The sequence below is a fragment of the Lepidochelys olivacea genome (genome assembly GCF_965140295.1).
Source record: "Lepidochelys olivacea isolate rLepOli2 genome assembly, chromosome: 4".
In the NCBI taxonomy this organism is placed as follows: domain Eukaryota; kingdom Metazoa; phylum Chordata; order Testudines; family Cheloniidae; genus Lepidochelys; species Lepidochelys olivacea.
The window spans coordinates 67,354,789-67,367,017 of record NC_140414.1 but is presented as its reverse complement, the minus strand read 5'-3'; positions in this window follow the sequence as shown (position 1 = coordinate 67,367,017).

The window sequence follows — 12,229 nt, the reverse complement described above, 5'->3', positions numbered from 1 at the left end:
ATCTCTCTGAACTGTTAACCTTTCTAGGTCTTATTTTTCCTGTACAATCTCTACTTTCAAACTAGCTGAAAATTGCAGATAGTGCAGAATGCAAGTGCCTGTGTTTTTTAAGAATGGTGGGATGAAGAGACCTATGCTCCATGTATTGGCTACCAATTGAGTTCTGATTTTAAAATATTCGTTTTGATCTGCGAAATCCTAAATAGTCTGGATCTTGTCTGACTGAGTGACCACCCCTTTCCCTGTAGGATACCTGAGGCATCTTTGATCATCTGAAATTGCTTGAGATAATAGACCTCAATTTAAAGAAGAGAGATCTGGCAAACCTGGCGGAAGGCTTTTCTTTTAAGACCACCAAAGAGCAAATATTATGGGTCAAATCTTTTGAAGTTCAGTATCCCAAATCAATTTATCCAGGGTCATCCTTTTCAAACTCTGTCTTCATTATGAACAACCGCACATTTTTGGTCGATTTTTATTTTCATGGAGTCTATACTAGCTTTAAAAAAAACAATTTATAAATTGGGGGGGAAGGGGTTAGTAAGATTTTGGTGCCCACGTTTTTCTTAAAGGGGTGCTGAGTGCTAGTGATTGCCTAACTGTTCTCTTGCTGATTCAGCATCATATTACCAGTTAATTCAAGTCACTGTTTGCTTGCTTATAGTACCAGTGAATTCAAATGAGTACAATATATTTGCTGTATAGCACCAATGGTTACAGGTTTTGGGTCATGCTCTTGCAGCAGGGAAGAATAAGTATTGAAACATCCTAGTATTGCAAGGTATATTTCTTCATTGCGACTTGCTCATTGATGAATGAGTTGCTTGTGTGATCCTTTATTTCTGGGTAGATTCTGACTGGAATGTTTAAAACACAGCCAAGTCTATAAATTTCCTCTGCTCTTTAGAAAAGAAATGCCATGTGTGGTACCTTGCTTTTCCATCACATTCCCATTATAGGCTAATCACATTTTTCATTAAAATAAACTTACCTGTCCGGCCTTTGGATGACAACACATGACTTGGATGCTGAAGTTACTTCCAAGCACCACTGCTCTCCAGAAGCCTGCTCTGACTACAAATAGATCATTGCATTGCTTAACTGTTTCAGGACCTTGGTATGCTGTCAACATTCACCATTACTACCATGTGGGATTACATTTCTCTTTTCCATTCAGATCTGTACCACGGCATTACAGAAAGAGGCCCTGGACTATGTGTTTCTTTTGATAAAAGGGGTCATGAGAAAAACAGGAAGAACTAACTTGTTAAAGGATATAAAAATATTCCAAAATATCCTCCAATCAATTTCATCCTCTACAAGTAAATATTACAGGATTTTGAATTGTCTCTTTGGAACAAGCTTCCTTAGCTGCACTGAGTACCTGTAAGTTTCTTAATGGGTACCCTGTCAAAATGGAAAGTGTAATTGCAGATAATGCACAGAAGGCTATTTAGAACCCATTTATATATGTCTGGACATAAATCTCTGCAGTTCGATAGAATGATTAGTTCCATTTTGAAGTGGCTTTAGGAGACACAGGGGATCCAAATTCCATTCTGTTACCCTGGTGCAGCCACACTGACTACTTCTTCTCCAAAGCAGAAGCATCTCTTCACTGACTATTGTGGGCAAAACAGTGGAAAGACTTATTTTCAACCAACTACTCTATGTCATGGACACCTCACTTCTCCCCATGTTTTTTATCTCGGTATAGCACTGCTGAGATGATATTTGCTGCTCAGCAAGGACTTGATCTAGCAGCACTAGGGGAGTTTTGCCATTGGTTTTAATGGGAGCTAGCTAGGACCTCAATTGTAGAAGTCCAGGGAGCAAAATGAAAATACTTCCAGTGTCTCAGGTTAGGTTAGACACTAACCAATTTATTTGAGCATAAGCTCACGAAAGCTTATGCTCAAATAAATGGGTTAGTCTCTAAGGTGCCACAAGTACTCCTTTTCTTTTTGCGAATACAGACTAACACGGCTGTTACTCTGAAACCTATTAGGTTAGGTTGAAGCTGTCCTAGTCTAAGAGGGTGAGGCAAGTTTAAATGCATGGATGCCCTTACAAGTTGATCAGTAATACTAGTATTATAGTTGTATTGCAGTATAGCCTAAGAGGCCGAGTCCTGGAGCTAGGTGCTGTACAAATGAACAAAAAGAAAGTCACTTCCCCAAAGAGATTGCAATCTAAGTATAAGTCAAGTACTGGATAGACAGAGAGATAGGGGAGCATAAGGAAACAATGAGGTGATATTGGGTTGCATGATAGGCAGTGGTCTTAGCACCGCATCTGCAGATCTGTTGCACAGGAAGCTCTCTCCATCTTGGTTTAAGTGGTCACAGCAATTAGTCTTCTTGACTACCATCGTACCACCCCCGCAAAACACAGCCTCTGAGATCACCTTCCCTGCCCCTTGTTCTGACTGTGTTCCCAAGCTCCCTTTTTCAATACCTCTACTGGTTTCCCCTTCTCTAGTGCCACAAGATTCTTATCCTTTCCTCTAACTTAGAAAAATTCTGCCCATTCTTATTCATCAGTATTATCCAACAACTTCATATTAGAGCCTTCTATTCAAGGAGGCCTAGTATCTGTCTTAGGTATTATATTGCAAATAGTATTAAATAGTTATGCAACATCAATTAATTATGTAGGCTTTTTTTTTTTTTACAGTGGTGGTAGGTGAAACAATTTGTTACCTTTCTCTGGCAGCAAAGATTAGCTTCTGCTCGGGAAAAGTTTGTCTTGTTCTTGTGCATCAACAAAAACGTTGGAATCTCTCATTAAAGAACTACGGTTTGCAAATGGCTGTGAACTTGTAACCTGCTCAGAGCAAGACTAGCAATCTATAAAATTTGGCTTGCTTGACAAGTAGCATTTCAAAGGTGAGATTATGTGCAAACAACACCATGCCAACAGTAAGTGGAAACATCAGGATTAATAGTACAGTGCTAAACGTAGCAAAGTGCATGTTAAGTGTTTTCAGAAAGCCAACACACACATTTGCAAGTTAAATTTATTTCATGTTACAAACTCTCAGTTTTTTATGATTCACTTTCATCTTTCCACCCCAGATCTTCAACAGTTGTATGTACTGGTTAGAATAGTCAGAGTATAAAGATCTGTGATATATAGTGAATTCTTGTTGGTCCAGCAGTAGGTATGTATTTAAGAAATATCCTCAGTGCTATAAGACAATCATTTCTGTGACCTCTGCTATCTACAACCTACATATATAAAAAAGACCATTAAATGGGCAGGAAAAATGAATATGGAATTTCACTGGCTGATAAAAGAATTCTGAGCTATGACTATAATACTCAAAAATCATTGTCTTGAACTTAGGAAGTTCAGAACAATGCACTGGACTGTTTACAGTCACTGCTTGGAACCTCGTAGCTGTATCACACAGGAATACAATTCCATACCACTACTTCTGCACCACTCCATATTGTGCAAGGGTGTCCTGCTCAGGTGGAGGTTACAGGGTTGGAATAACATGCACAGCCAGCATGTTTCCCCTCTGCTGGGGTGGGGCACGGCAGGGCAGGGAGAGGAGAAAAAGAAAATGACCAGTGGATTTGAATGTGGTCCCTCTGCCTATCTGTTATTCTCCAAGACCCCCTGCATGTTGCGGAACTCAGTGCTACAGCATTCTGGGGTCCTGAAATGCTGCCCTCCTGCTGTAAAACTACACTGGTTTCCCTGAGAGCAGAATCCTCCTTGTCTGTGGAGAGAAGTGGTTGGGGTTTGCCTTTAATGAACATTAATATTTTACAAAAGGGAATATTTTGTTGTCACAATAAAATGCTCTACAGGCAATAACTGTGCATTACTCATGCCTAGTTGCATGGACAATACCTGCAGCATGAATTAGCCCACACTGGTTCACCCATTCTTATATCAAACTGCTTAAACATGCTACTGAATATTATCACAAATGCTTGGGAAAAAGCAGGATTTATGGTTGTAGCTGCATTTGAAAGTTAAATAGCTCAGGGCCAAATTCTTCCTGCCCTGAGAAACCTGAGCTCCACCCTGCTGAGCTTCCCACAGCGTACCCTCTTCAACAGGAGGGCTTAAGAGGTTGCAAGGTTCGCAGTAGGCAGTTCCTCCCAACTCTACAGAACCTGGCAATCTGCTGGGAAGGCATCCATAATCTGTATAAGCAGAAGCCATCTACATGGACTTCTGCTCATGCATATGGGAAACAGGAATTGTAACACTGCATCAGATCTAATCCAATATCCTGTCTCTGAGAATGGCAAGCACCAGCTGCTTCAGAGGAAGATGAAAGATGTCCTGCAGTGGACAGTTATGGGATAAACTGACACCAGGAAAAATTTCTTCCTAATCCCCCTGAGGAGTTAGTTCGTGCCCTAGTTGAGTCCATTAGATTCCCCTAGCCCAGTGGTTCTCAACCTATTTATCACTGTGGGCTGTATATGCTGCAGGTTGAGAACCACAGAGTGCCCTCCTAGCGCCTCCTGCCAAGAGACCCCTCCACAGAGTGGGGCCAGGAGTGGAGCCCTGGGGGGGGGGCTGGGCAGCAGGGACCCCAGACCCTGCTGTGTGGGGCCAGGCAGCAGCCTGGATCCTGGACCCGGCCACTTGGGGCTGGGTGGTAGGGCAGCTGGGTGGAAGCCCAGACCCCAGACCTTGCAGGACCAGGCAGTAGTCCTGGAGTTTGTGGGGCTGGGTGGCAACTGGACCTCAAAGGGCTGGCTGGCAGCTCCAGACCCCTGCCACATGGGGCCAGCCGGCAGTGCCAGACTCCCACCGTGCTGGGTGGCCAAGCATCCAGGAACCCGAACCCCGTGTGGCCCGACAGCCTTTAGCACACAGCTGTGTGCTAAATTGACCACATGCAGCCCCCGGGCCATGGATTGAGAACCTCTTCCCTAGCCCTAGCCGACACAGCTTGTGGGCCTCTGCAGCAGAAAACAAACCTGAAATGAGACAGAGTAAAATTCTAAAGAACAAAATAAATAGTTTATGTGTTATGAATTGTTATAAATGTGCATCCTACTTGAGAAACTGGCGCAAGACCCCAATGAAACCAATCTAGTGAACGACAGTGGATACTCCATTGCTTCTCACATGGAAAAATAAGCTTGGAACATGCAGCATCATGTTTTACTTGGTTGAAAATCATTTTGGACTGGTTTTTATATTATAAATTAATTATATGATTTATATGATAAAATCTTTTGTCAGTGCATTTTTGGCTACACGGTATTTTGTAGAGTTCATTATGAAACTTGCAAATAAGGAAAATCAAGAATAAGAATAATTAAAGAAAATATGTTAATTTCATAGATAATCAAGGGATAGGTATGGGGCCTAATGACATGCCCTAGGAGAAGTTAAATTCACTAACCTTTTCTTCTAACTTCACATAACCCACATGTGGGAATATAAACTATTTGAAAGGAGTGGAATAGCAAAATGATGTAATATATTATATCAGCATAATTTGTTTTGAGTCTTTTTTATATAGATGATTAAAAATGGGGAAAGAACTAATGGGATTCATTGAAAACATAAGAACATAGTGCTGAAAGGGACCTCTGGGTCATTAAGTCCAGTCCCCTGCTACCACAGGCACCCATGTCATATACTCCTGTTCATAAATTTATCAAGTTAAACATATTTATATGTGTTTGCAGCATTGGGTCCCTGAGCAGGAGACAGGAGATAAAGGGCCTGATATAATGCCCATTGGAAAGACTCCATTAAATTCAGGGGCTTTGAATCAGGCCGGATGTGGCTAGCTGGACAGGTGAGTACTGGAAGTGAAGGGAAGAGACAGCAAAGGGAAGTATTTTTAGTCTATCCCAGAAAAGGGCTAAACTAGAGAAGCAACAGAGTAAACTGGGCAAAACAATGGAGTCCCGAGATTAGAGAGAAGCAGACAAATGTCTGAGAGACACCAAAAGTTATAGGTAAGCACATGTCCTCTGTATCTGAACACTGCTGAACATATTTCCTTTTAAAGTCCATTACTCAGGAAGCTCTGACAAGTAGGACACCTTCTGAGCTTATTTATGTGCAATGTTTTCCTGCTATTGAATGCCAAGGTCCCTCCAATGAAGAAAAATTACCCTGGAAGAGCTTCCACAGTTAAAACCTGCATTGCTTTTAATAGCTCTGTCAAGAAAAGATTTATGTTCCAATGCTTCCTATGAAGCCTTCCATGTGCCATCCAATGGACAGGTTGCTAGGAAAAGATTCTTCATCCAAGCACTGGGTTTATGTTAAAATGATCTGGAAGGGAAAGGGTTATAAATGGAACCAGATTATATACCATTTTAACCTTTCTCCACAATACATGTTTTACTTGTTAGATCTCTACTGCTGAAGTAGGATGCACTGCAAATACTCTGCTGCCACTTTCCTTCCAGCCCCCATTCCAGGCCCTAGCCATCCTCCTCCCTACCAATAGCCAGCCGTTGTTCTCCTATCCTGTTCCTTCCCCTTTCCCTCACCTCACCTGGTTCCAGGCAGCATGGGACAGAAATGGGACTGCTGTGTATGTTTTATGAGTATTATAGACTTGTCTGATTGTTGTAAGGAGTTTTATCGGTTTAATTCAAGAAGAAGCTGACTGCACATAGTCAGGGAAAAGTACAATGGCTTCAGATATCATCCTGTTGGTGGGTAGATGGGTGCCTAAGGATGATGTTCTACCTCCAGCCTCCTGCTGAGCTCACTGGACCAGTTTGTCAAGGGGGAGGACCAACCTTGGGAAACTGAGAAGACAAAGGACTTTTGTCTGAATGAAAAGTATCTTTCTAGGGAAGGGAGGCAGTTATGGCCTTCCCTAGAAAGAAGGGAAGCTGTTCCCTCACACACAGAGTCTCACTGGCGGGTCTGAAGAATCACAGAAATGTAGAACATGTTCAGTCCCCTGCAGTGAAGTAGGACTAAGTATTATCTAGACCACCTCTGTCAGGTGTTTGTCCAACCTGCTCTTAAAACCCTCCAGTGACAGAGAGCCCAAAACCTCCCTAGGTAATTTGCTCCAGCGCTTAGCTACACTTACAGTTCGGAAATTTCCCTCACGTCTAATCTAAATCTCCCTTGCTGCAATTTAAGCCCATTAGTTCTTGTCCTGGCCTCAGTGGATAAGGAGAACAGTTTATCACGCTATTCTTTATAACAATCTTTTATGTACCTGAAGACTTTTACCATGTCCCCCTAGGAAGGTAGGCCTTCCTAGGCTCCCATCACAAGGTGGAAGAGCTAAGGTAAGCCAGATATGTGTAGTCCCTTTGTTGTTTTAAAATCCTTTTTCTCTTATGCTTTGTTCCTACTGTTACGATTAAACAATACTTTGAATTTAAAAAGGCTGTATGGTCACTGTTGAAGGGAAGAACCGCAGGTGCCAAATGCAGTTGGACCTGCTGGGGTAAGGAGGGACAATACACAGGATACTGTATCCAAGCACCCAGTCTAAGAATGAGAGAATCATGTGATTCTGCCCCAGGAGAAGTAAAGACACAAGGTCTGGCACCTGAAGGTGTGCACTTAGGCTAGACAGGAGTCAGAGGTGCAGCTAGCCCTGCAATGTGACACACCTCACCCTCCAGTTCCCCTACTCCCTGTCCATACCCATCTACTGGTGCCTCCATGCTACATCTCCTTCCTCTTTACACCTATTCATTGCTGCATCCTTCCCACTCCCTATTCCTCTTCTGTCTCCCCTATGCTTTCTACTGTTTCCCTCCCACTTTCTCTTTCCCAACCTGCATCTGCACCTCTTCTGTGCCCTACTCTCCCCATTGCTGCTACGTCTGCTCTCCCAAATGCCATTACTTCATCCACTGCTTTTTTACTGATCCTTTTGTCTCCCAGCTACCACCTGTTCCTGCCTCCTCCTCCTCTCTTTCTTGGTTCCCTTTCCATTTACCAGAGCTGCCAGTCATGGAGGAAGAGTCCTGTGACATCTGTTAAAGCTAGAGGAAATAAAAAAGGAGGTGTCCTATGTTATCTGTCTCAGAGAGTAGAAAGAGAATCTCTCTTCCTCCTACATGGTAGGAAATTGGAGGCTCCTGCATCCAAAGTCCTGACTGTAGTTGCTGGGGAAGAGATGGGGAAGGTATCTCATCATTGTCCGGGAAAACTGCACTGAGGCTGAATTTGGGGAGTGATTGGTTATTAGAAACTCCTGTTGCTTTTAGTCTGGGGCTTAGCTAAAGGAAGTTATATCCTCTTGCCCTTTTACTTGACCTTGGCTGAATGAAGCCAAATTATGTATGTTTCTGTTGGACTATAACTATGGGAAGTCCTGTTGTAGCTGAGTTTCAGCCTGGTGGAAGGACCAGACCCTAGGCCATGCGTACAGCTCAGGAGGGATTATGCAAAGGTGTCCTTTGCACTGCCTTGATGCTGGGCTGGTTGTGTGCCATGTAGAGCTGTTTGTGAATTTTTGATGGAAAGTATAGTTTCGCCATCAGGAAACAGAAATAAAATATTTCATTTTGGTTGGTTTGACACAAATGGGATGATTGTCTTTTGAACTGACCTGAAATGTTTTGTTTTTCAAATCAGTTCAACAAAACATTAAACTGCCTTTCCCTTGTGGTGTGTTACTTTATGGGTAGTTCACGCCCCCATTCTCTCCTGGACTGCCCTGAAGGACTACATCTCCCATAATTCAATGTGGCTTTTTCTTTTGGCCAAGCTGTAGTCCAACGGGGAGAATAGGGACAGCAGGGTGCCTTATGGGTGATGTTGTTTTGGAATGTATCACTAGGGGAAATCCACATTAATCGACTCGAAACAAGAGTTTCAGGTCAGTTCAATCAACTGAAATGGAATGTTTTGATTTTTGGGACTGTCAGTGTTTTGTCTAGATCAAAAATGTCAAATTGAAACTTTGGAATTGCATGACAAATTTTGAAATTTCAACTTATCACAATTTGTGATGAAAAATGTTGACGTGTCAGAGTTTCCCACAGGATGGAAATTTTGTACTTCACACAGCTGTACTGCTGACCCATTCTCTCTTCTTTCCCCCCCCCCCCCCATCCCGTATACCTTAAAGCAAGTTGAAGGCTACCTTAAATTACATCAACTACCAGTGAGCCAAGGAATCACTACAGCACCCAGGGATCCTCCAACCATGTCTTCTTTCCTCTGGCCACACCCTATGCCAACAGCTAGGGGAAGTGATGTAGGCCACTGGAGGAATTTTTTTTTAATGCTGGGGTCATCCTCCAGTAGCTGACTATGCTAGTTTGTAATCCAGAGTCTGACAACAATGTGGTGGAAAGTGGTCCCACACCAGGATCTGGACCAGTATGTTCACTCTTTTCTGTATGTTAATAACAATGCTTACCAGAAAGATCTTTACACTTGACCCCTCTGCTTCATTATTTTCATGGTGGAGAACTGGACAGTCCCTGAACAGGCAAAAACTGCACCTCCCTGGACATTCTTGTACAGCTTTTAGTAATGGATCAGTGAAGAATGAGCCCAAAATCTGAACATTACTCTGGCTTGTGTGCTACATATTAAATAACTAGTAAAGCAGGTGATATTGCAAGCTTACCCAACTCAAAACGTGTAAGGGAACTGGTTTTCAAAGGGACCAGCCTTCCATTACTAGGTTATAACTATATTTGATGGCTATGAAAAACGTACACTTCTGGTGACAATAATATCTGGACCCAGTTCTGCTAGTCCTCCTCATTATCAGGTCCCAGTGAAGTCATTTGGCATTCTTCACGCAGAGAACTTACTAAATCAGGCCTTCATCTGCAATGAACTGGCAAACAATGTAGCAGCAAAGCCTTCCATAAGTGATTAAGCAAATGTGATGGCCAAACGGGAAATCTTAATTTTTTGTAATGAACTTACTATTTTAAGCAAAAAATAATACACTAAATATGAGAGAGATGTAGAACTGATTTTATGTTTATTTTATTTTAAAAGTATACTATGCTCAACCTTATAGTATCCAAGCACCTGTCTTTCACTGTCGTTTCTTAATTCCCTGAAACATTAAAATGCCTATGAAAAATGAAGAGAAAAGAGGACCCAATACAAATACTAGCTAGCCCTCACTTATTGCTCCTGTTCCCCATTAATTACAAAAACATTAAGTTCTGCATATATGGGTCATCTCTCACCACTGGAGGGTGGGGTTGTTTGTGTTTCCCCCCAACAAAACACTCATTTTTTTTCTACCTGGGAATTCAGTGTGTGGACTGATGGCAGGATATAACCCCTAACAGATACACTTGCCTTATGTTATCTAAGAAGAAACATTCTTAAAAGAAATCCAATATCTTGAATAGAGTGTTTCGTTTCTTCTTGGCTGATTAAATTGGCTAAGTCTTTACCAGGAGGGTTTCAATATAGTAGCTTGTTCCTATGGGCATTGTCATAAGGTCCTTTCTCAAACCATGTTTTACACCTTCTAGCAGTAGTTGTTTGGATGGCAGGTATAGGACTGTTCCTGTACTTACGTTTAGTATCTCAAGTCTATTTCTACCTGCGTGTCACTTCGCAGATAATTTGTGTCCCAGAATAGGCCACGGGGCTGTTTGCACATTTTTTTAAGTCTAAAGGATTCTGATCTCACCCTATTTACTTAATTTAAAAAAAAGGGACTTCATCCTCAGCCAATGAATACGTTTAAATTGTATTCTCCCTACCTTGTGCACATTTCCAAAAAGTAGCATGTACTGTCAAATAAAATCAGATTTCCTGGAGAATCATTAACTTTGCATAGGCTTGGCAATGTACCCTTTACACTTGAAAAACAGACAGTATGCTAAAAATACACAGCGCTCCAAAAAACATTCTCCCTCACATGCTTCTGCACCACCACCTAACACACTGTGTGTACCTTCCCTAACCTGCCACTTACAGTATGCATCAAATGGAAGCACAGGCCAAAGAACATTGTTCTTCCTAATGTCTTCTGTAGCTTTTTTATGCCCATTTAAAATAGGGATGGGGAGGAGAAATCTTGTCAACACTTAAAAACTCAGACATAGAAAATAACTCCTTTGAATGCCTAACATATTCCAGAGTTTGAGGAGCAGTTCATCTCAAGTTAGTTTGCCACTGCAATTTCTTCAAAACTAATACCTGTCGTTTCATCCTGGTTCTAAAATACTTTCCACTTCACATCAGGCAGCATAGCAATGGGCTGCTTGCTTTTCAAGGACGTGGCATGACTTGCCAAGTGAGCAGTCTATGCTTGGAGCCTGATCGTCTACCCACTGGGATTGATAGTTTTGGTTTTGACTTTAGTGGATGTCCTCAATGTTCCAATATGAGTTGCAACAGAATACCTCTGGGTTTGCTGGTGAAAAATTGTTTTTCTGGGGCAGCTTCCCACTTCAGAGAAAAATCAATAAAATTTCACCAGGAGCTCAACCTTAAAGTCAATGACAAAACTCCATGTGCTTCAGTTAGGGATAGGTTTTCACCCCAGGTGTTTTGTTAGACATAGTAGCTGAGTAAAATATGTAGGGTTTGGCCCCAGACAAATCTTGAACAGTTTCACCAGGCTGCAAGGCTGATGAAAAGGTAAATTAGAAGAGTTGAGTGCTTTATAGACAAGATTTTTGAATAGCTTTAGAAGTAGGAAATGTGCATCAAAGGGCATGAGTCCCATTGCATGAAATCCTATGAAATGTGTCAAAATGAACAAATGAGAAATGTCTGTTAACAATGCATTTAAAAAACTTCCCTTTTTGTGTCCCTTTTACAAAACATTAAATAAAGCACAATGAGTGGCTAGTCCATGTGTTTTTCCTTTTATTTCATCAAACAAACCAAAGAGATCTAGTGAACAGTCAGCTGAGAGTATGGCCCTTTTATAACATAGTTTCATATCTTGACTTATTCATTCAGCATAAAATATTCAAAAATTAACATACAGAGTGCTCTGAGAGAGCTAGTTTGCGCAAGCTGCCAGCTAGTACTAAAGTGGTTCAGCTGAACCAAGAGAAGATTTATCTAGCCTTTCAAAATGCAGAACAGCCAATCATGCTCTTCAGGTGAAGTTGCTTTATAAGGCTTAATGGTTTCTGATATGAGAAGCAGAGATTTGAATCTGGATAAATCAATAATACTTAGCTTGTTTCTAAAAGTCTGTCAGTATCTTAGTCCATTGGTCCAGCCCTCTTAAAAATGTTCTCTGACCCTGTGATCAACAGCTTGTCAAGAACATCTTTGAACATTCTTCTAGGTCTATATTTAACTT